At 38.7% G+C, this 24,002-nt stretch overlaps 1 long non-coding RNA gene across 5 annotated transcripts; it reads left to right on the top strand.

Moving 5' to 3' along the window:
- The first annotated feature begins 2,063 nt into the window (after window positions 1–2,063).
- On the top strand, window positions 2,064–23,608 carry LOC148006283 (uncharacterized). Of its 5 annotated transcripts, XR_015686650.1 has the most exons (7): window positions 2,064–2,161; window positions 3,678–3,809; window positions 6,550–6,677; window positions 16,231–16,325; window positions 16,614–16,720; window positions 22,376–22,553; window positions 23,048–23,607. It is a non-coding gene; the product is annotated as an uncharacterized LOC148006283 (long non-coding RNA). The 5 variants fall into 5 exon arrangements; XR_015686651.1 differs by lacking the exon at window positions 3,678–3,809 and having other exon boundaries at window positions 2,073–2,161; XR_015686648.1 differs by lacking the exons at window positions 3,678–3,809; window positions 6,550–6,677 and having other exon boundaries at window positions 2,073–2,161; window positions 23,048–23,608.
- The last annotated feature ends 394 nt before the right edge of the window (window positions 23,609–24,002 follow it).

The raw sequence follows: 24,002 nt of genomic DNA, 5'->3' as shown, positions 1-24,002 counted from the left end.
CTCATAACATGAGAAAGAGCTTTTTCTTCCAATGGAGAGCACTATAAAGAGGTTACTAAATGTGCTGTATAATAATATTAACAATAATAATTTGACAAATCTTAAGGTCTTTTGCTATGAGAATAAAGAGCTATCCCATATTCTATACCTCTCAAGTAGTTAAGAACCAAGATGTCAAGGAGCATCCATACTCAGTAGGTAAAAGGCTTAGAAACTGATCATTGCATCTGCTGGCACTAAAAAGGGAAGTCCTCCTGGTTTAATCTGCATAAAAAGTTTTAGCTGAGTTGATAGGCAGGTTTTTCCATGAATTTGCTAGATCTCAAAAGTGAATGAAGATTTGAACTAAGAGAGCCTAAGAGATTCAACATTAGCACATATATTGCGTTCAATGATGAATTAGTAGCTTACAGCTTAAATTCTTTATTATAATTTGACAGATAATAATTAAAGAACCTCTTATGTTGTATGATTCAACATTAGCACCTATATTGTTTGACAGATTTGGGAACTTTCAATTTATTTTTCATTCAGTGGATAAGGTACATTCCTAGGACATTATTTAATCTTTTAGAGAGTTAGATTCACATAGTTCTAGTGGAAAATGGCTGGCTCATTGTATATATTGGAAAATAGCCTTCTATCAGATGGAGGAGTGGTTAAGATTTTTCCAAATCTATTGCATGGTGTTTTGTCTTAATAACAGTGTCTTTTGCTTTACAGAAGTTTAGTAATTTTATGAGGTCCCATTTGTTTTCTGTTGATCTTAGAGCATAAGCCATTAGTACTCTGTTCAGGAAATTTTCTCCAGTGCCCATGTGTTCGAGGCTCTTCCCAAATTTCTATTGTATTACTTTCAATGAATCTGGTTTTATGTGGAGGTCCTTGATTCACTTGTACTTCAGCTTTGTACAAAAAAATCAGAATGGATTTATTTGCATGCTGACCACAAGTTGAACCAGCATCATGTGTTAAAAATACTGTCATTTTTCCACTGGATGGTTTTAGTTCCTTTATCAAACATCAAGTGGCCATAGATGTGTAGCTTCATTTCTGGATCTTCAATTCTATTCCTTTGATCTACCTTCCTGCCTCTGTAGCAATAACATGCAATTTTCATCATGATTGCTCTGTTACACAGCTTGAGGTCAGGAATGGTTATTCCCCCAGAAGTTTTTTTATTGTTGAGAGTAGTATTCACTATCCTAGGTTTTTGTCATCCCATGTGAATTTGCAACTTGCTCTTTCTATTTCTATGAAGATTTGAGTTGGCATTTCGATGGGGATTGCATTGAATCTGGAGATTGCTTTCAGCAAGATGGCAATTTTTGCTCTATTAATTCTGCTAGTCCATGAACAAGGGAGTTCTTTCCATCTTCTGAGATCCTCTTCAATTTCATTCTTCACGTACTTGAAAATCTTGTCATATAGTACTTCACTTGTTAGAGTCACACCAAGGTATTTTATATTATTTGTGACTAATGTGAAGGGTGTTATTTCCCTAATTTCATTCTCAGCCTGCTTATACTTTAGTAGAGGAGGGCTACTGATATTTTGAGTTAATATTATATCCAGCCACGTTGCTGAAGTTGTCTACCAGGTGTCTTAGTCAGGGTTTCTATTCCTGCACCAACATCATGACCAAAATGCAAGTTTGAGAGTAAAGAGTTTATTCAGTTTACACTTCCATATTGCTGTCTATCATCAAAAGATCGTAGGACTGGAACTCAAGCAGGTCAGGAAGTGAGAGTTGTTGCAGAGGCATGAAGGGATGCAACTTATTGGTTTGCTGCTCCTGGCATGTTCAGCTTGCTTTCTTATAGAACCTAAGAGTACCAGCCTAGGTACCATGAAATATCAGCTCTCATCCTGACAAACCACACCAAAATAACATGGTTCCACAAGGGTAAGTTTTAATGAGAGAACGAGACAAGGGAGAGAGGGACGAGAGAGAAAAGAGAAAAAGAGAGAGGGCAGAAAATATCTGCCTTTTATTTGGAATATGATATAATTACACTGAAATGAAGGTGGGAACTAAGCCAAGGGGACGCTGGGAATGTATGGTTGTTGCCATGGCAACAGAGACCAGTTGCTGTTGCTGCAGGAGGCAAAACAATTCCTGATACCAACATACCTCACTTTTTCTTGTCATAAAACGAAGGTAAAAAAAAGGGAGAGGGAAGCTGATGGTGAATGGGGAATAGGGTTGTCTTGTCTCTCTCTTTTTTTTTTTTATTAACTTGAGTATTTCTTATATACATTTCAAGTGTTATTCCCTTTCCCGGTTTCCGGGCAAACATCCCCCTCTCCCCTCCCCTTCCTTATGGGTGTTCCCCTCCCAACCCTCCCCCCATTGCCGCCCTCCCCCCATAGTCTAGTTCACTGGGGGTTCAGACTTAGCAGGACCCAGGGCTTCCCCTTCCACTGGTGCTCTCACTAGGATATTCATTGCTACCTATGGGGTCAGAGTCCAGGGTCAGTCCATGTATAGTATTTAGGTAGTGGCTTAGTCCCTGGAAGCTCTGGTTGCTTGACATTGTTGTACTTTTGGGGTCTCGAGCCCCTTCAAGCTCTTCCAGTTCTTTCTCTGATTCCTTCAACGGGGGTCCTATTCTCAGTTCAGTGGTTTGCTGCTGGCATTCGCCTCTGTATTTGCTGTATTCTGGCTGTGTCTCTCAGGAGCGATCTACATCCGGCTCCTGTTGGTCTCCACTTCTTTGCTTCATCCATCTTGTCTAATTGGGTGGCTGTATATGTATGGGCCACATGTGGGGCAGGCTCTGAATGGGTGTTCCTTCAGTCTCTGTTTTAATCTTTGCCTCTCCCTTCCCTGCCAAGGGTATTCTTTTTCCTCATTTAAAGAAGGAGTGAAGCATTCACATTTTGATCATCCCTCTTGAGTTTCGTTTGTTCTAGGGATCTAGGATAATTCAAACATTTGGGCTAATAGCCACTTATCAATGAGTGCATACCATGTATGTCTTTCTGTGATTGGGTTAGCTCACTCAGGATGATATTTTCCAGTTCCAACCATTTGCCTACGAATTTCATAAACTCGTTGTTTTTGATAGCTGAGTAATATTCCATTGTGTAGATGTACCACATTTTCTGTATCCATTCCTCTGTTGAAGGGCATCTGGGTTCTTTCCAGCTTCTGGCTATTATAAATAAGGGTGCGATGAACATAGTGGAGCACGTGTCTCTTTTATATGTTGAGGCATCTTTTGGGTATATGCCCAAGAGAGGTATAGCTGGATCCTCAGGCAGTTCAATGTCCAATTTTCTGAGGAACGTCCAGACTGATTTCCAGAATGGTTACGTCCTCCTTTCTTGTGGCATCTTCAATTTTGGTTAACAGCTGACTTTAACCATCTGGGCCCACTTAGTAAACTTTCGCATCAGGTTCCTCAGTGGATTTGACTGGTAAACATGTAACAGGAACTGATTGATAGTTCAATTAGAAATTTTCTGTATCTGTCTTTGAAGGAATGTAGAGACGAGATTAATGAAGCAGGGAGTGAAAAGTAGCACAAGAAAGATGACTAGAAAAGTTGTTATGAAAGGGATTATGCACTTACTTATAGGGTTTTTGAAAGACCAGGCACTAGAGGCCTCACATTCCTTAAAATTCCATATGTGTTATTGAAGCTCCTGAATTTTATTTTTCACTATCCTAGAATGGTTGATGAAGAAACAGCATTCTTCTTAGAGGAACTGGCAAAGACCACCATTCTTAGCTGTCAGAACATCCAGCCCCCATTGGGTTCTGAAGTACTGCAGCTGCCAAAGCATCAATCTCTTTCTGGATAGTAAGCATGGTTTCAGACATTTTTTGAAAACTGTTGTCAAACTCATAAGTGAGCTTATTATATTGGGGCATGGAAGTAGTTATCTCTGCAATTCCAGTGCTACCACCTTGGCTATTCCAGCAGTGACCAGCTTAGGAGAATCTGAACTGCATTCTTATGATGGACAGTTCTGATATCTACAACAGTGATTGGCAGGAGTTCGGTTCCCTGGATTACCCCTATTTCATGGAAAAGGAGTATCAACATGCAAACTCCTGACCAACTGTCAGACAAACAATAATATACCTGGGTTTCACAGGGATTGTCCTATTTGGAATACAGGGCATAGTGGCAGAGATGGGATATCCGGGGTGGTTCTATTGCAGTCTACGGAGCATAGTATTCCTACAGAATATGTCCCAGAGGTTTTAAAAGAGTTTGCTACACCAAAAAGCAGAAAGGTATAGAGTCATGGAGACATCAGAGTCAGGGCAGCTTACAAAGGGTGAGGTAAATTTATTGCTCTGAATCACTGGAGAAGCAGTAAGTGGCAGCTTACGGGTGATGGTAATGGGTAGGTATGCTGAGATCAAGCTCTGGAGCAAAAGGAAGAATGACAAGTCCGTGCCATTTATGAGGAGGGATGTCAAAGAAGTAATAACCTTGGAGGAGTGTTTGATTACCTCCTCTACTTTTTCGATATCTAGAGGTTGGGAAATTGAGACATATTTTCTACTAATGTAGATGTTACTTATTGAAACCCCTGCTTAATTTTTTTCGGTAGCACTTACCAACAACTCCTATCTCCCACCTGGGACTCCTTGGATCTTCTATGTAGTAAATGCAACTTTTGTTTTGTTGATAGAAGATGTGATTGGTCTGTGATCCTAACATATGTATCCGACAAGACCAATATTGGCAGACCCCTTACTTATCTGGCCATTTTTTAGAATCATTTTGTGTCTGGTCAAAGAGAAAGCAAGTGAAGAGTTCATAATACATAAATCGGACAAGCGATACTGGAAACAGCAATTTGGATTGGTTCTTGGCACCCGGCCATGGAGCAACTTCCAGACCCTATTTGGAAAGACTGTTAGGCAACAGAGTGCTTTTGGACCTCCCAGACTCAGGGGTCTACACAAGAAGCTGGAAGAGGAAACGGCATGTCTGCGTTAGTAGGTTGGCTGACTAGAAGGAGCAGAAGGGCTGCTGGGAAGCTTGAGTTTAGGAAAATGGGGTCGAGGCAAAGGAAATAAGACAACGAACTTAGCTAAAAAAATCCCTTCCTAATAAGGGGACAGGGCATGTTGGCACTACCAAAAAGGAATGTATCAGAGGTACACTCCTAAAAATGCAGCTAAACAGTGGGATTTGGATTTCCCTCTATCCATACAGAAGGGAAACTTGAGAGAGAAGTGGTTCCCCAAAGCTCCGTTAGGACTAATTAAGTGGCCACAGTGTCCAAGAGGAAGGAGATGGGCTGCCCACAAACCATGAGGGTTACCCAGGGCTCCCTGCTGGTGACAGCAGTGGTCAGGTCTAGGGAACTCTTGACCCTTCATTTATCCATAGCCAAGCCTAGGAGATCAGCTGAGGGTTATCTGGACGTGATGTAACCCTGTCCTGCACAACATGAGGACAATCGACTGCCCAGTGTTTTTCTTGATGTCACTGCGACCTGGCCCTCTTGGCTTTCAGGGATTAGGGAAAGACCTTGCTCAATGACCTTGTTTACCATATTTGTAGCAGGAGCTCAGTGGTCTTACCCTTAGAAGAACAGTAGTTCTGGTCAGTGGCTGAGGCCGGTCAGACAGCTTTTGCCAGTATATGGTTCTTTAGTCTGTAATACTTCTCTCCCATGGTACACTTTAAAGGCCAGCGCCAAAACTTCTGCCTGTGGAGTTAGGGACCCACTCTCTAGCATTTTATACTCGTTTTTTTTTTTATGTCAGGGTAACTCTGGGAAAAGGAATAGGTCATCAGAAATTGCTTACCTTCTAGGATGTCAGGGTCCAAATTAGTGTATCGTAAAAATCCCTTGTAAGGCATTCTAAAAATTGGATGGGATTTCCTATTTTTCCTAGATTACCTCTTGCAGTTTTTCAAAATTTTAAGACTGACCTGCTCCTAAATTCCCTGGCATTCCTCAGGAAGTAAATTATTAGTAAGTATCATATGTCAAGACAGGGAAGAAATGAAAAATCTTAAATAACTTTGATACGTTTTATAAATAGAGAAAAGGAATGAGCAAATCATGCCATGTGTGAGACTGTGCCAGGACAGATTTAATCCTGTAACACTGAGCACAGCCAGCTTTGGGAATGGCTAATCTGCAGAGCAAGGGGGAGACTTGAGGATGTGCACACGGGCATGCACAGCTGAGGCAAGGGCAGGCAGAGCTAGGACAGATAACATTCTTTCACCCATACAAAGAAATTTGTTGTCTGAAGGCTGATATGTTCTGCTCTTCTCTCTAGTGGATACCTAATACTATAGGTAGCTCAAGCCTTGCACTCCTTTAATAATTTGCATGTGGCCAGAGCACAGCACAAGGCTGAAGATTTCTCCAGAGGATTTACACCATGTGCAAAAGACACTCTCAGTGAGGATACAGAACTTACCTGCGTGTCCTTCCTGAACTCAGAGCTGCTGCTGCTCTGGTCTTTTCAAATGAGTCTTAAGTGTGGCTGCCTTTATTTTTATGGAAATTACCTTGTTACGTGGTTAACACTGTATGCCCTTTGTGCCTCTTCTACCTCAGGTATAAGATGTGATACTTAAATGAACCAGTCTTTATCCACTCTATTTGTGTCTATTGGAGACTGATTATCAATTGCCAAGCCAATGAGAACATTGATACTTGGTTATTCTGGCACCAGCAGAAATCAGGTACTGCACCTCAACTACTGATCTATAAAGGCTTGAATACGTGAATACTGGTGTCCCATTGAGGCCATGTGGCAGTGGATCTAGGACAAATTACTCTCTCATCATCAGCAACATGAAGCTTAATGAGATTGTGATTTACTAAAATGCACAGTCTTCCTCTCACAGTGATACAAGTCATAGCAAAATGTCCTCAGGTGTCAACAGAGTAGTCTGAGCTGCCTCATCTGCTTTTTGATGTGCATGGTCTTGCTAACATTCATAATACCCACTCAGGCTTCAAAAGTATTTTGACAGTTGGAGAAATGTATCAATGTGACCTGTCTGCTTTTAATTCTCTTCCTCTCAAGACAAAGAGAAGAGGTAAAAAAAAAAGGTTCATAATTTACTCAAGAACAGTTTATGTTTGTGTAATCCTAGCTGTGGTGTTTTTGTAATTTACACAGTAAAAAGACCTTCTAATGGTGCCTTAAATAGGCTATTTTAATTAAGGGAACTGATGACTGGTTAACAGCATCTTGATGGTCTGTTGTTTTCTATTGTATTCTGCGATATCTACTGAAGCTTGCATTTTATATAGTGGCCTCAGTTTTGGATATTTTTATGGTAGTTTTGAGAAATCTCTGAAATGTTTGTTAACACTGGAGGAGGCAATTCAGTACATTCAGGCCCTTTTGTATATGCTCTCTTTGTATATTTCAAACATATCTATTGCTTTTATACATACCATGGTATACTTGGTTTTACTCCACATCCCTTTCCACTCCTTAGGGCTCAAAAACTGAAAAGATTAGTCAAATCGCATCAGACCTTTTAACATCATTTCTTTCAAGTATTTTTATTATGGCAATGCCATGGTAACTAACACAATAATTTATTGTTTCCTCTTACTTGAAGAAAGATAATATTAGAAATTGAGGATTCATAATTCTCATTCATGGAAAAAGTATTCAAGCCATGCTTTATCTCTACACATATGTAGATGATTGTGTCTTCATAATCAGTGCTCGATGAAACAACACTGGTGATTTTCCAGGTGCTAAAATATCAACTAATGGAGCTTTATACTAAAGAACAAGATCTGTATTTAGTATATCAGGCCGAAAAGTGATAAAATTATGAAAACATAGTGTGAGCAACATAATACCGGAAGTACCAATTGTGAGAGGGTTGAGAATTGATCATTTTTTAATGAGTAAGGGTTCTTATTGAGTCACATAGTGAGTAAGAAAAAGAAGAAAGATATTGATTAGACAATAGTCTTGTTAATATTTCCATTTCCTTAATATGCAAAAAGCTGATATTCAAGGAGACAAAGTGATAATTTCACTTTTAATTAGATGCTTGATTATATACATAAAAGGCTGCCAGTTTATCAACTATTTTGAATAACAATTTGTTTTTCTAGTATGATTTTTTTCAATAGGACTCTTTAATTAGGAGATTTATTTTAATGAGAATTGAGAATCAAATTGAGAGAGCAGTATCAACCTGCAACTAAAAGCAGATTTGTGAATAGATGTAAAGATTATAGAAACAAAGTGATCATCCTATTTGGCTTTGGGAAAAATTTTTTGAAGCACATAGTCAGACACTTTGTGTTTTTATTGCTCAGAGATCCCTGGACTATAGAGAATATACAGAATCTACCTTACATACAGTAGTGCCACGGACCACCCCAGCTGGGTGTTGGGTTCCCAGGGACTTTGGTCCTTGAAGACTTGGTGAGTAAGGATTCAGGTGTGACAAACAGAAACAAACACAGATGCAGTGTGAATCTGAGTGTATTTTGTGACTTTCAAACAGGGGCTTTTATACAGGAGAAACAGGTATTACAATTTTAAAAGATGTGTTCACTGAAGCAGCTACAAAGCATAATTATCACAATCACCTGGCACAAGAAAATTCAAAACCATTCAGATATTACAGTTTATAAAAGTAGTTTCAAAGAATCAATTATGAATGAAATAAATAATATCATTATCAGTTAACAGAACAAAAATCACTTATAGTTAATAGCACACTTCCAGCAGTGGGTTCAAAAGATCTTCATGGGAATTAGATTATAACCCCTAGGTCCTGAACAAGTAAATAAATTCCCACGAGTAATTTTTATCTAACATCGAGCTTCTGCCTTATTACAAATCCTCGATGTTCAATTAAAAACTGTACTTTTTTATTTTTTTATCTTTATTAACTTGAGTATTTCTTATTTACATTTCTATTGTTATTCCCCTTCCCAGTTTCCAGGCCAAAATCCCCCTAAGCCCTCCCCCTCCCCTTCTATATGGGCTTCCCCTCCACATCCTCCTCCCAAACTGCCCTCCCAACAACAATCACGTTCAGTGGGGGTTCAGTCTTGGCAGGAACAAGGGCTTCCCTTCCACTGGTGCTCTTACTAGGCTATTCATTTCTACCTATGAGGTTGGAGCCCAGGGTCAGTCCATATATAGTCTTAGGGTACTGGCTTAGTCCCTGGAAGCTCTGGTTGGTTGGCATTGTTGTTCATTTGGGGACTCAAGCCCCTTCAAGCTCTTCCAATCCTTTCTCTGATTCCTTCAACGGGGTCCCGTTCTCAGTTCAGTGGTTTGCTGCTGGCATTCGCCTCTGTATTTGCTGTATTCTGGCTGTGTCTCTCAGGAGAGATCTTCATCTGGCTCCTGTCAGCCTGCACTTCCTTGCTTCATCCATCTTATCTAGTTTGGTGACTGTATATGTATGGGCCACATGTGGGGCAGGCTCTGAATGGGTGTTCCTTCTGCCTCTGTTCTAAACTTTGCCTCCCTATTCCTTGCCAAGGATATTCTTGCTCCCCTTTTAAAGAAGGAGTGAAGCATTCGCATTTTGGTCATTCTTCTTGAGTTTCATGTGTTCTGTGCAGCTAGGGTAATTCAAGAATTTGGGCTAATAGCCACTTATCAATGAATGCATACCATGTGTGTAAAATAATGCTTTCTATACCAAAATATCAGAGCCCACCTCAATTACACATGCATAGCCATACAAGATCATATATTGTTGTACATCAAAGTACTATTTTGTAATTATATAAATGATTATTAACCAGATCGCTAGATCTCTTCGAGAAAAGGTCATGGCAAGTGACGCCATCTCAAGGAGTGGCTTCTTATCCAATTTTCTCACTTAAAATCTGAGTCTAGGGTATCAGGAACATGTCATAAATATAGAAAAGGAATAGAAGAAGATAAAGCAGACAAACTGCCATGAGAACTACGGCTCAATATCATCCTCTCGCTAGAGAATTCCTCAACCTGTTCCAGGAGACCTCCCTTGGAGTCTAATGCCTCAGTCTGTGGAACTTGTCACACAGAATCTACTGGGGTAAGTGTGGCATAGCTGCAAAATTTCTGACCAGCAGATAAGACCTTATAAAAGCCAGTTAATAGATATAATGCAGATTCTACATTTCTGTGTCAGTGTGCATTTACATGTAGAAAGTATCTTCATTTTCTTTCCGGTAGACCAAGCTGATTATGCAATGCAGATGCTTAGTACTGATGAGCGGAATATAAGTTTCTGTGCTATGAAAGCAGAAAATAACTACACAGAGTTAGCCTTTTGCTTCTAATAAAACTTGAGAGTATCCTGTTCAGCCAGGTTTCATCTGAAAATATTTTCACAATAGAGGATACAGGAGTTCAGGCTCAATGACAGACAACCAGTTTCACACTCCTGTTACTCCAAGTGGATGATGTTCTGACATGACCCACTCTGGAAGGGTTACTCCAATAGTAGCAAGAGGAACAACGTTAAACACATCCAGACTCTAGGCTCCTGATAATGAAGGTGAAATCTGGCCACTGCCTTTGAACATCAATTAGACTTAATCTTACAGGTCAGATGAACTGTAGATCAAGAATTTTGGAGATTTCCCTGATGTCTGTTGGTACTATGCTGACCAGCAAGCAACTGTACATTTTGTTCCCTCAAAGGTTTGGATAAAATGAGGGAGTCTGGCATATCTGGATATCACATCTTTAAAAAGGCAATTAAGATAGAAATTGAATAATCCCTGATATGAAGCGTGTTAAATGAGAAGTTACTTAAAGTACCAGACATCCCTTACAGTAATGGATAAGCAAATTCGTATTACTGTTATTCTTTAATTAAGGAAGAACAGCAGGAACCCAAGAAAAAGAGTGTGGGCCTCATGTCCATTCTGTATTCTAACAGCAACTGATTCTTCTGTGGGTGTGACCCACGTGTGAAGTAGTCCTCATGGCTCAGGACTGGGCTAGGGCACATGCAAATCAGGAGCACTTTGCCAAGGCTGAGAACAACTACATATTGGATTACCTCAATAACTCATCCTGAACGAGCATCTGCAGGGGTCTTGGAATAGAGTTGTAATGCATATTTTTCTACAAAAGGACAAATGTTCTTATTGAATCCCGCAGGTAGCATGGGAATCTGAATTGCTCTGGTTCTTGCTTTCCATGCTACTATCTCCTTAGGACCTAGACATCTACAATAGCACAGTGTGAAAAGTGCAAGGAAGTTCACAGGCTCTTTTCACTGTTGAATAATTATCTTCTTTGATACATTCCCTGTAATACACAGTATGGCGTACACGTGCAATAAAAACAAATCCAACCATGATAGAATTTTTTGTCAGATCAAGGAAAAAATGGGCTGATGTTCCTAAATTGTATTCCTTCCACATACTTTGCCTCCTTGTGACAAGCACACTGTCCTGCTATCACTTTTCCTGATATAGGTGACCTTCCTCTTCTGGTGTTCTTCTTCCCTATTCAGCCACAGTGAATTGATGGATACTGTGTTTACCAGGTATGGCTCAAGTGTATATCTACCTACTGCTTGCTAACATCAGTTCGCTATTCCCTCCTTTCACTGCCATATGTTAGTTATTATCCCTTTTTTCCCTTTTGGAGGATAGAAAAAGAATCCAGTCTTGTGAGAGGATTATGCCAAGTCTTGTGTGTTGGGGAGGAAACTTCCAAGAGCACAGAAAGTATCTGCCCTAATGTACCCTCCATCTGCATATGTTCTTCTGCTTTGTTTTCTTGCTTCTCTAAGATATAATCTATAGTATATGCAAGAAAATTTTCTTTAAATTAATTTGCCCTGGGTAAGTTTTCATGGAACTGCTGTGTCAACATTGAGTATTTGCTCACAAATATTTATTCAAGTGTTGTCTAATCTTGTGTTTCTAATCATGATTTTTTGAACTAAAACAGCCTGCCTTGGATCACCTCCTTCTTTATTGTATTTGTGTATACAATGTACACCAGCAACTAAAGTAAAGCTGTGTGCAGCCTTGCAGTTGGGCTGGTGTTATTTATATTTCAATGGTAATATCTAACCCCAAAACAGGTTATAACAATGAAAAGAGAGTTTGCAGGTAGACTCTACCCAGATTACTTCTGAGTGTTAAATAAAGATGCTGATGCCAACAGCCCATACCTGGGCAGAAAACACATAGAGGGGTTCTAGTGTCCTGGACTTAAGTTGGAGATCCTCCAGGATATGGAGGAAGTAGGAGCCCTGTGGCTTAGAAATAAAGGCAAACTGGCCCTGTGGAATAGCCAGTGAAGAGCAGCCCATGGGAAGCACAGTGTGTAATAATTCAGGTTTATCAATAGGAAAGTAGATTCTAACAGAAATGAGGGTAGGCAGCTGCCAAGCTTTTGTACTGTTTAATGCTTATTATGAATATAAAGGCTGTGTGTAATTTTTATTTGGGAAGTAAAAGTTTAGAAGCTGTGTAGAAACCACAGGATAGGATTTAATAATTTCTACAATACAGCATTAACTTGTTATCTACCTCATTCCCTTTGGTTCCTTTAATTCCCAGGTAATTTCCTGCTTCCACAGGAGAAAATTTACAAGTGACTTGTGAAAAGAGACCTGAAGACTGTCAGATGAAAGATTATAGATACCTTGTAGAAGGAAGTAAGCAGGAACAATGAGGCAAAAATGGGAAAGATAGTACTACATGTTGACTAGTGCATGACTTTTAAACAAAGTTGAACTCCTGTAACTAAGGAAGAACTACTAGTTTATTGCAATATTCTCAGTGACTATAATCCTTGGTTCCTGATGAAGGAACATTCATTTTGGGGATTTGTGAGAAGATGAAGCAGAATATTCAAACTCATCAGCACTTCCTGTGATGTTATATCTCATTTAAATGATTCTGAGTTCATTTGTTCTTTTTTTTTCTTTTTTTTCTTTTTTCATCTTTATTAACTTGGGTATTTCTTATTTACATTTTGATTTTTATTTACTTTCCCAGTTTCCAGGCCAACATCCCCCTAACCCCTCTCCCTCTCCTTCTCTATGGGTGTTCCCCTCCCCATCCTCCCCACATTACGGCCCTTCCCCCAACAATCACGTTCACTGGGGGTCCAGCCTTGACAGGAACAAGGGCTTCCCCTTCCACTAGTGCTCTTACTAGGCTATTCATTGCTACCTAGGCAGATGGAGACCAGGGACAGTCCATGCATAGTCTTTGGATAGTGGCTTAGTCTCTGGAAGCTCTGGTTGGTTGGCATTGTTGTTCATACGGGGTCTCAAGCTCCTTCAAGCTCTTTCAGTCCTTTCTCTAATTCTTTCAACAGGGGTTGCAATCTCAGTTCAGTGGTTTAATGATGGCATTCGCCTATGTATTTAGTGTATTCTGGCTGTGTCTCTCAGGAGAGATCTACATCTGGTTCCTGTCAGCCTGCACTTCTTTGCTTCATCCATCTTATCTAGTTTAGTGGCTGTATATGTATGGGCTACATGTGGGGCAGGCTCTGAATGGGTGTTCCTTCTGCCTCTGTTCTAAACTTTGCCTCCGTATTCCCTCCCAAGGGTATTCAAGTGGATCTGCCTGGTCGCTTCTCTGAGTTTATTGGGTTTCCCTCTGCTGGTCACCTGATATAATGTCATTAGTGATTAAACATTTGTGCTTGTGTCTCCATAAACAGGATTGAGCACTGTGAATAGTCTAATGCAGTTTTCTCAAATTTGCAAAGGTCTGAAAGCACAACAGCCCCACATTCTTAGTCTTGGTGCAGTTATGTCAAGTGCCTTGTTTTTTCTCATAGCATGGGTAGGTAAGGGTTTGATATTCTGAAGATTCATAAAAAATTCCACTATTTACTTTGGTAAAAATTCTATGGAGTTTTAAATTGATGAATTAAAATACTTCAAGGATTCAGATATCTTAGACTTACAAATACTAGAAGGATGTACAGAAATTTAAAAGTTCTTTCCCATTGCAGAAATATTTCAAAGCTTTGGATTTCAAAATGTCCCTTTATTATCTTTCGGTTTAAAAGAAAATATTGTATCTTCTATAATTTATCATCAAGAATTGCTCAGTCCTGAATAGGCACCCATAACTACTACATAGCATTGATTGATGTGTCATATGACCTAAAAGATACACATATAATTAGGGTAAATCAAAAGAGGACAATTTAGCAGATTTAAGTTTTTTAAAAAGTGGCATTTTATTTTGGTCATTAACCAAACTATAGCATATTTTTAAAGTAAGGATATTGTTTGAATTAATTAGGTCTGGACTTTAGGAAATGTCCTCATTAAGAGTCACAATACCAATTGTTGCAATATTTGAGCAACACAATTACATCCTAGTAAAATAGAAATTGATAGTTCTTTACTGTTAAAAAAAAAAAACTTCCCAGACCCCAGTGTCCTGCTAATCAAGTTTGTATACTTTTCTTAAGCATGGACCAGCACTAGTAAAACAGAATGTTAGACTCGCCTAAGCTTACACATTTAATTGGCTGAACACGTCTCAGTTTTAAGATTAGGCTTAAAACTGATAGTTTTACCATTGGACTCTAGCTGATACAATGGGCATGTTAATTTTTCAGAAATAGCAGTAGTATCTTTTAACAATATGTGATTAAACATTTCCTCAGTGTGCATAAGCATTTTCTCATCTTCATGTCCTACTGTAGATGATTAAAACAAATTCATCATACCCATGGAAAAGAAGCTTTTCAGTAATGGAACCAATGTCTAATGTTCAGAGACATTAATTTCATGGGGTGGAGGAATAGCTGTGAAGTCACTTCTGAGGATTTGTTAGGTTAAGTGATTACAAACCTGAGAAAAGGGGGTTACATATTCCACTTGAATCAAAATGTTATATGGTACACTATGAGACAAGGCACACATTGACTGGCAGAAAAGTAACAAGATTTCCTGATTTTGTCTTCTGACAAGGCTCTACCAAAACACTACTGAGGCAGAAACTTGTCAAAGGAGATGAAGGGATACTGGAGAGGTTCCTGTTTCTAGCAAGTGTGTGCGTTGGGAAACCCAGTGATAAATACTGGGGATTTTATGCCTGATGCTGTTCTGTTGCTAAGAAACACATTTGATTTTTTCCTTACTGTATAACACAAATGTGCCAAAATAATTTGTTATTAATTTATATGTATAATTTATATAATATATTATATATATAAATTAATGTTATGTATAATAAATATAATATATTATATATAATAAATTAATATAAATAAATTAATATAAATAAATAAATTAATATAAATAAATTAAAATAATATAAAAAGATGTATATCTACTGTATGTCGCTATAGACACACAAGAAGAGGGCATCAAATGCCATTACACAGATGTTTTTAAGGCACCATGTGGTCACCAGTAATTGACTCCAGTACCTCTGGATGAGCAGTCAGTCCTCTTAACCACAGAGCCATCTCCCAGCCTCATAATTAAAAGTTAAATTCACAGACATATTTGAACAGTAACTAGACGTGTATAGTTTCACTCTCGTAGTGGTAACTTAGAAATAAACCAATTCAAGAAAAATTCATGCAGGCATCTTTGGCTGATTTACAAAATACTACTGTGCCCTGAATAATCTTGGTTATGTTGATATTCGTATAATCTTGTTCAGCCAACCTGCAATAAAAGACACTGCTTTAGTGTTGAATAGATCCACAAATGGATCACTATCACCTCTGGACTCAATAGAACTTATCTTTAAATTAAAAGGAAAATTTTGGGGTTGGGGATTTAGCTCAGTGGTAGAGCGCTTGCCTAGCAGGAGCAAGGCCCTAGCAAGGCCCTGGGTTCGGTCCCCACCTCCGAAAAAAAAGAAAAAGAAAAAAAAAAAAGGAAAATTTTATTTGAATAGGAAAGTGAATAAATAAGGAAGCAATTGAATAAATAGGAACATAGAAAATCATTGAAACTCAGGTTTGATTTCCAGCACTAATTGGTGATGGATTCATGAGAGTGAACACTGATGTCCAAATCCGTCCCTTTGTATGTTGCATAAACACAGTCTGCTTATGACTGTCACACTTTAGTAAAATGTTTTTCAGAAGAAGACAAAGACTCTCAAGGGACAAAGGGAGATTTGCCAATTATGGTTTAATGGAGCACATTCTGGTTTTTATTTTTTACATATTTGATAAAACTGGTGGCTAGTCTAAAAACTCAATATTTGTTATTTTATCATGGTAAAATTGTCACTTAGAAGTTACAGAGATGCCTCTGTGGTTAAGAGAATTGTTTGTTCTTTCAGAGAACTGGGTTTGATTCCAAGAACGGACTTGGAACTTTACAACCATATATTAACTACAGTTCCAGATGATCCAGTACTTCTTTGACCCTCCACAGGTATGAGACAGCCAGATGGTGCTCATGCAGGTAGAAAACACATACAAGCAAAATAATTATTTTTAAATTTACACTTAGAACTTATTTTATGGTCTCACTTAGGTTTCAGACCTTTTTGTTTCTTTTATTGGTTTATTTGTTTGTCAATTTCATGTAAGTATAAAATGTTTTCTAAAAGATCTCTACACATTCTGTTATCTCTTTCTCATGTTACCAATCCCTTCCCCAAATCAATGTCAGTCCCTTTGCCCTTTGATATTAGTCTGTTTTGTGTATTTGTCTACTTAGATCCTACATGTGGAGATTATATTGCAATTATTTACAGAAGCTTATTTGAGCCATCAGTGGATACAGAGTTGAAGTCAATGTCCTTCCCTCTCACAGATGATTCAACAGTAAGTACCAAAACCACTGTTCCAGTTGTCCATGATTCACTGTTGTCAGGTCCATTCCTATGCAGACTTAGTATACAAAGCCAGAGCTAGTGTGATTGTAATTGCTGTGTTTTGCCAAGAAACACAGGCTTTCTTTCGGTTTTCTAGCTCCATCTAAGCAGAAGAAAGGATAGTGCAAATAACTTGTTTAAGACATGGTACTCTCTGGTCGAGCGCTCGCCTAGCAAGCACAAGGCCCTGGGTTTGGTCCTCAGCTCCGAAAAAACAAACAAACAAACAAACAAAAAAGAAACAAAACAAACAAACAAACAAACAAAGACATGGTACTCTCTAGTCATTTACTCTCAGCACTTGACAAAGCCATGAATTTGTACTCAGCAAAATATGGTGAACAGTAATGTTTCTGATTAAGACTGAGAGAAGCATTATGTATGAATATAATGTAAAAAATTAGAGTGAACAATGGCATGAGGTCATTTGGAAGTAGAATAATGCAGAGAAGACTTTCACTGGCATTCACACCTACTTCTTCAGGATTCCAGGGTATATTTAAAAGACCAAATATCTTATTTTGGGTTATATTGCTGTGAACATACACCATGACCAAGGCAACTATTTTAAGAACAATATTTAATTGCGGCTGACTTACAGTTCTGAGGTTCAGTCCATTATCGTCAAAGAAGGAACATGGTAGTGGGAATGATGCAGCAGGCGCTGAGAACTCTACATCTTCAGCCATAGCAAACAGGGAAAGACTAGTTTCCAGTCAGACAGGAAGAGGCTCTGTTTTTTTTTTTTTTTTAATCTTTATTAACTTGAGTATTTCTTATTTACATTTAGATTGTTATTCCCATTCACGGTATCCGGGCCAACATCCCCCTAAGCCCTCCCCCTCACCTTCTATATGGGCTTCCCCTCCCCATCCTCCCCCATTACCACCCTCCCGGAACAATCACGTTCACTGGAGGTTCAGTCTTGGCAGGAACAAGGGCTTCCCCTTCCACCGGTGTTCTTACTAGGCTATTCATTGCTACCTATGCAGGTTCAGTCCATGTAGTCTTTGGTAATGGCTTAGTCCCTGGAAGCTCTGGTTGGTTGGCATTGTTGTTTATATGGGGTCTTAAGTCGCTTCAAGCTCTTCCAGTCCTTTCTCTCATTCCTGCAATGGCCATCCCGTTCTCAGTTCAGTGGTTAGCTGCTGGCATTCGCCTACTTATTTGCTGTATTCTGGCTGTGTCTCTCAGGAGAGATCTACATCCGGTTCCTGTCGGGCTTCACTTCTTTGCTTCATCCATCTTATCTAGTTTGGTGGCTGTATATGTATGGGTCACATGTGGGGCAGGCTCTGAATGGGTGTTCCTTCTGCCTCTGTTCTAAACGTTGCCTCCCTATTGCCTCTCAAGTGTATTCTTGTTCCCCTATTAAAGAAGGAGTGAAGCATTCGCCTTTTGGTCATTCTTCTTGAGTTTCATGTGTTCTGTTCATCTAGGGTAATTCAAGCATTTGGGATAATAGTCACTTATCAATGTGTGCATACCATGTGTTTTTCTGTGATTGGGTTACCTCACTCAGGATGATATTTTCCAATTTCAACCATTTGCCTATGAATTTCATAAATTCATTGTTTTTGATAGCTGAGTAATATTCCATTGTGTAGATGTACCACATTTTCTGTATCCATTCCTCTGTTGAAGGGCATCTGGGTTCTTTGCACCTTCTAGGTATTATAAATAAGGCAACTATGAACATATTGGAGCACCTGTCCTAGTTATATGTTGGGGCATCTTTTGGGTATATGCCCAAGAGAGGTATAGCTGGGACCTCAGGTAGTTCAAGTCCAATTTTGTGAGGAACCTCCTGACTGATTTCCAGAATGGTTGTACCAGTCTGCAATCCCACCAACAATGGAGGAGTGTTCCTCTTTCTCCACATCCTCGCCAGCATCTGCTGTCACCTGAGTTTTTGATCTTAGCCATTCTCACTGGTGTGAGGTGAAATCTCAGGGTTGTTTTGATTTGCATTTCCCTTATGACTAAAGATGTTGAACATTTCTTTAGGTGTTTCTCAACTGTTCAGCATTCCTCAGCTGTGAATACTTTGCTTAGCTCTGAACCCTATTTTTCAATAGGATTATTTGTCTCCCTGTGGTCTAACTTCTTGAGTTCTTTGTATATTTTGGATATAAGCCCTCTATTTGTTGTAGGATTGGTAAAGATCTTTTCCCAATCTGTTGGTTGCCATTTTGCCCTAACAAAACTGTCCTTTGCATTACAGAAGCTTTGCAGTTTTATGAGATCCCATTTTTCGATTCTTGATCTTAGAGCATAAGCCATTGGTGTTTTGTGCAGGAAATTGTCTCCAGTGCTCATGTTTTCGAGATGCTTCCCCACTTTTTCTTTTATCAGTTTGAGTGTATCTGGTTTGATGTGGAGGTCCTTGATCCACTTGGACTTAAGCTTTATACATGGTGATAAGCATGGATAGATCTGCATTCTTCTACATGCTGACCTCCAGTTGAACCAGCACCATTTGCTGAAAATGCTATCTTTTTTCCATTGGATGGTTTTGACTCTTTTGTCAAAAATCAAGTGACCATAGATGTTTGGGTTAATTTCTGGGTCTTCAATTCTTTTCCACTGGTCAATCTACTTGTCTCTTTACCAATACCATGCAGTTTTTATCACTATTGCTCTGAAATACTGCTTGAGTTCAGGGATAGTGATTCCCCCAGAAGTCCTTTTATTATTGTTCAGGATAGTTTAAGCTATTCTGGGTTTTTTGTTATTCTAGATGAATTTGCAAATTGTTCTGTCTAACTCTCTGAAGCATTGGATTTGTATTTTGATGGGGATTGCATTGAATCTCTAGATCGCTTTTGGTAAAATGGCCATTTTTACTATCTTAAATATAACTGTATTTCAAATTTCATTTATAATCTGTGAATAAATAAGTAATATGCCTCCATTGCTGGCTCCTCCAGTAATGATTCTGTTTGTTCTGTCATATGAACATTGCAATTTTCTACCTTGAGAAGTTATTAATAAAGATACATGTTTTAGCAGATTACATGTGAACGTGTATCTCCTACTACCTTGAGTAGATTCCTAAGTATATTTTGCTTCTTTCATTTAAGATAATTATGATAAAGTCAGCTTGAGCTTATTAACTGAAGGTTGCTTTCTTAGCAGTGTCAACTTTTCGTAATGTATACCCATCTCTTTGTCAGTACGATATACATTCCCTTAGAGTTACAAGAGTTACTTTTCCAATGAATACTTATTTTAACATTTTGATTTGTTTTCTACTAAAAGGAGAGACTATGCTCAGTGGTATAAATGCATATATACTATGTAAAGCAAGGGAAATGGGTCAAGAACAGTTTCCAAACTTCCCCAGAAACAGTTTCCAGACAGTCGCACCAGGAATGGTTATGGAATGTCCCTAGAGATGGAGCTAACAGATTAAGATAACAGTCATCTCCCTAGAATTTTCCTAATATACTTTAAATGAGGCCCATGAGCTCACTTGGTCATCTACATCTTGGAATGAGAGACCCCTGAATGGTGACCTTCTACAGAATAAAATGCTCTTTGCTTTTGCAAACTATGTGAGTCTGAGTATTATTTTCCAAGGAACCATGGATCATTATAAGGCCTTATGCCTAATCATCTTGCTACTTTCCATACCATATTTTGGTGTTATGTCTAGGGAGGAAACTCTTTTCTGAAGGGAAGCTCTGAAGCATTGTATCTGGGGGAGAGATTTGGAGGGACGAAAAAGAGAAAGGGAACTGTTGTTTAGGATGTATTGTATGAGAAAAGAATGATTTTTTAAAATTTTGTCTTATAAATTTTATGTCACTTTTTCAAATGATAAAATTTTTCTCTTTAATTTCTATTTTCCTTTATTTTTTATATTATCTACTCATTCTACTTATATGCTTTACATTCCACTCACTGTCCCCCTCATGGTCATCCCCTCTCACAATCCTTCACTCATCCCTCCTCCCCTCTTCTTTGAGCAAGTGAGGCTACCCTGGGAATGCCCTCACCCTGCCACTTCAAGTCTTTGTGAGACTAAAAGCATCTTCTCCCACTGATTATCAGACAAACAGTCCATCTAGAAGAATATATCCTACAAACAGGTGGGAACATTTGAGTTTTTGGGATACCTCTTGCTCCAGATCTTTAGGACCTACATGAAAAGAATGTCTTGAAGTCAAACCATGGATCTAGCTAATGAATTGTGTTGTGCTTGCTATTCCAAGAGATAGCTCTGTCCATGTCCTGTTTGCTTGTGTGTCTGTGTGTACGTGTTTGTTTGTGTGTTTGTGTGTGTGGGTGTGTGTGTGTATGTGTTTGTGTGTGTGTTTGTGTGTGTGTGACTGTGCGTGTGTGTGTGTGTGTGTGCGTCTGTTTGTCTGTCTGTCAATTCTCCGAAAAATTCTCTCTCCTTATCCTAAAAAAAAAGTAATTTCTGGATAGCTCATCTGGATAGCTCTTTTATTTTACATATCCATTCAGTCATTTACTCCAAATTGGCTCACAATGTACCTGCCTTTGTTTCTTTAGATTCATGATTCATATTGGATCCTTATATTTTTCACAGTTGAGAAATTATATATTTTTGAACCCAAAAGTATTTAAAGGATTTTTCCATAACCTGGAAGGCTGTACTTAAGGTTCTAACATTTATCATTTTGCTGAGATGTTAGACATACCCTTGACTCCTGGACTCCTGCTGCCCAGAATTATTATGGAATCATTAACCTTAACAGAGAGTACATTGCTGGGAGGAATGTGAAAATGGGTACATTATTACTCAAACAAACCTTTTGCCCACAGCAGCTATCTACACTCATGGAGCTTGCACCAGGGTCCTGTCCCACAGGGCAGGAACTATGTCATTCTGTCCCCACCAGGGCCACATTGTGCTTAGCAAAAAACCTATTCCTAGTGATCGAGCACTTACCCCAACAAGATAAAAACTACACCAAAAAGATCACACTTTCTATTTTTTTTTTGGTTGTTTTGTTGATAAAGTTTTATTGGAAAACATAATTGTTTGTCTTTTGACTACGAGTACTTCAGAATACAATGGCAGAGTTGAGTAGTGCAGGCAGACACTTCCCACACTTCCCACTTAGATAGTTTATCAGCTATCCATGGATTATTTTGAGGCAAATAATCAATGTCAAATTTCAAACCTGGACAAGTCACTAAGGTGTCTATTTAACATTTCAAAACAGACCTGAACTCTATGTTCTCCCAACATCCCTCTCTCCTGCCTGTAATCTCTCCCAAGTAGTGCTAATCTCTGATGACTAAACTTTCAAACATATGAGCCTCAGCAGGGGTGGGGAACATTGTTATTGATAACACCACATAAAGCTATATGCTTCCCTCTTCCCTTTCCTCCTCCATTTTCTTCCATGTCATACTTACTTCCTTTCCCACCTTATTATTGTTCATATGTATGCGCAAATCTAAGTTTCTGAATAAACTACTACAAATGAAGGCGGATTTAACAATATACAATTACAAAAACTGATCTAAAGTGAAGAGAAGGTTAAAACTTGTCTAGGAAAATATGATGAACTTGAAAATGGACAGGAAAAAGAGCAATACAAATAAATTCCTTCTGCTGAATCAACAGGTCTGAACTCTCCTAACCAGCGCTATTTAAAGCTCAAATGAAGCTTCATTTGAACCTGTTTAGAGGAAAGTTCTTCAGCCTCTGGTATCTTATCTCTGCTTGACCTGACAGTTTGACTTACTTCACTGCACTCACCAGGAGATTTGCATTTTGCTGCTCCTTACAGAGGCCCACCCAGGCAAGTCTAAAATAAATGTCAAGCTGGGAAATTGCCTGGCCTGACCAGGATTCCTCAGGTTAATTCAAAATGAAGTATCCTGTTCTGCTCCTAGACCTATTCATGCTGCAGGTTCCAGGTAAAGGCAGAGGAGAAAAGTCTGGAAAGTGAGAATACAAAGGGAGCACACACTTGCGGCAAACACACACACACACACACACACACACACACACACACACACACACACAAGTATTGCCTTTCAATATGTCATGGGATGTTTAGATCCATGGAGAGCATTCTAGAAAAAGCAAGTACAGGGTACCTGATATAAATTTTAACACAAATAAAGGGGCAAATTACAAACTATTTTAAATAACACTTAGCTCTGCTACCTTTTGAAAATGGGCATTGTGGGGTATGAATTAGAAGTACCAACAAAATAATAAACATGCTGTTTGAGATAATAAAATGTCCCTCATTATGATTGTAAATGATTTTATCTTTCCTTATTTCAGGTATGAGCAATGATATCACAATGATCTAGGATACACTCTCCACATCTATCCCTCCTGGAGAGCCAGATTATGTTGCCATGTGTACAGTGATAGAATCATCTCTATGAATTATTTTCTGCAGAATCCAGATGAGGGCGTCCAACATAGGTTCAGTGGCAGAAGATCAGGGACAGCATTCATTCTGAAAATCAGTAAGGTGAAGCCTGAGGACCTGGGAATTTACCAATACATTCAGTTTACACACTTTCCTGTAGTTCTGAATGCAAACCCTTCTACTTGTTGTAGCCTAGCTGCCACATGTGTTGCCTGTCTAAGGACAAAGTGAAGAGAATTCCTCTGCCAAAAAAAAAATCAAAAGTATATTAGCAAAATTATCTACCTATTGTCTGATAACTGAGTTAATTTGTGCTTTGGATGTAAACATTACTGCATATCCATTTAGGAGTTTAGCTCAATTTAGGTTTCATTTTTGTATATTTGCTTCCAATACTCACATACCATTGTTTGTCTTGGAGATTATGTTGTTCAATAAATCATCTATTCATTCACTAAACTATAAATTAAACACTGGCTGAATTTTAGGACTTTTTTCTCTAGTATTCAGACAAGAAAAATATTTACTCATTGATACAGTTTGGCTGTTGTTCATCCTCCAAAGGCCTGTATGTTAAAGATCTAGTCTACAAGATAATTACTTTAGGAAAACTTGGAGTCTTAGGACTTCAGGCTGTTGGAATTTATCTCCAAAAGGGATCATTTGAATACTACCTGCCTTCTATTTTATGATTCAGATACCTCATGCATATGTGTTGCTCTGTCTATGATTTCAGGGACAAGTCTGACTATACAAATATTATAGCCTGATTACTTATATCATATTCCATGATTTTAGGTCTCCATACTCCTCATCAGGAGTGTAAATATTTACTGGAAAAGTACCACTGAGTTATTTGAA

This window comes from Rattus norvegicus, chromosome 4 (assembly GCF_021556685.1).
Source record: "Rattus norvegicus strain SHRSP/BbbUtx chromosome 4, alternate assembly SHRSP_T2T, whole genome shotgun sequence".
Taxonomy (NCBI): domain Eukaryota; kingdom Metazoa; phylum Chordata; class Mammalia; order Rodentia; family Muridae; genus Rattus; species Rattus norvegicus.
Note: the sequence above shows the minus strand (reverse complement) of the source record. Positions and strands in the feature narration are given on the sequence as shown.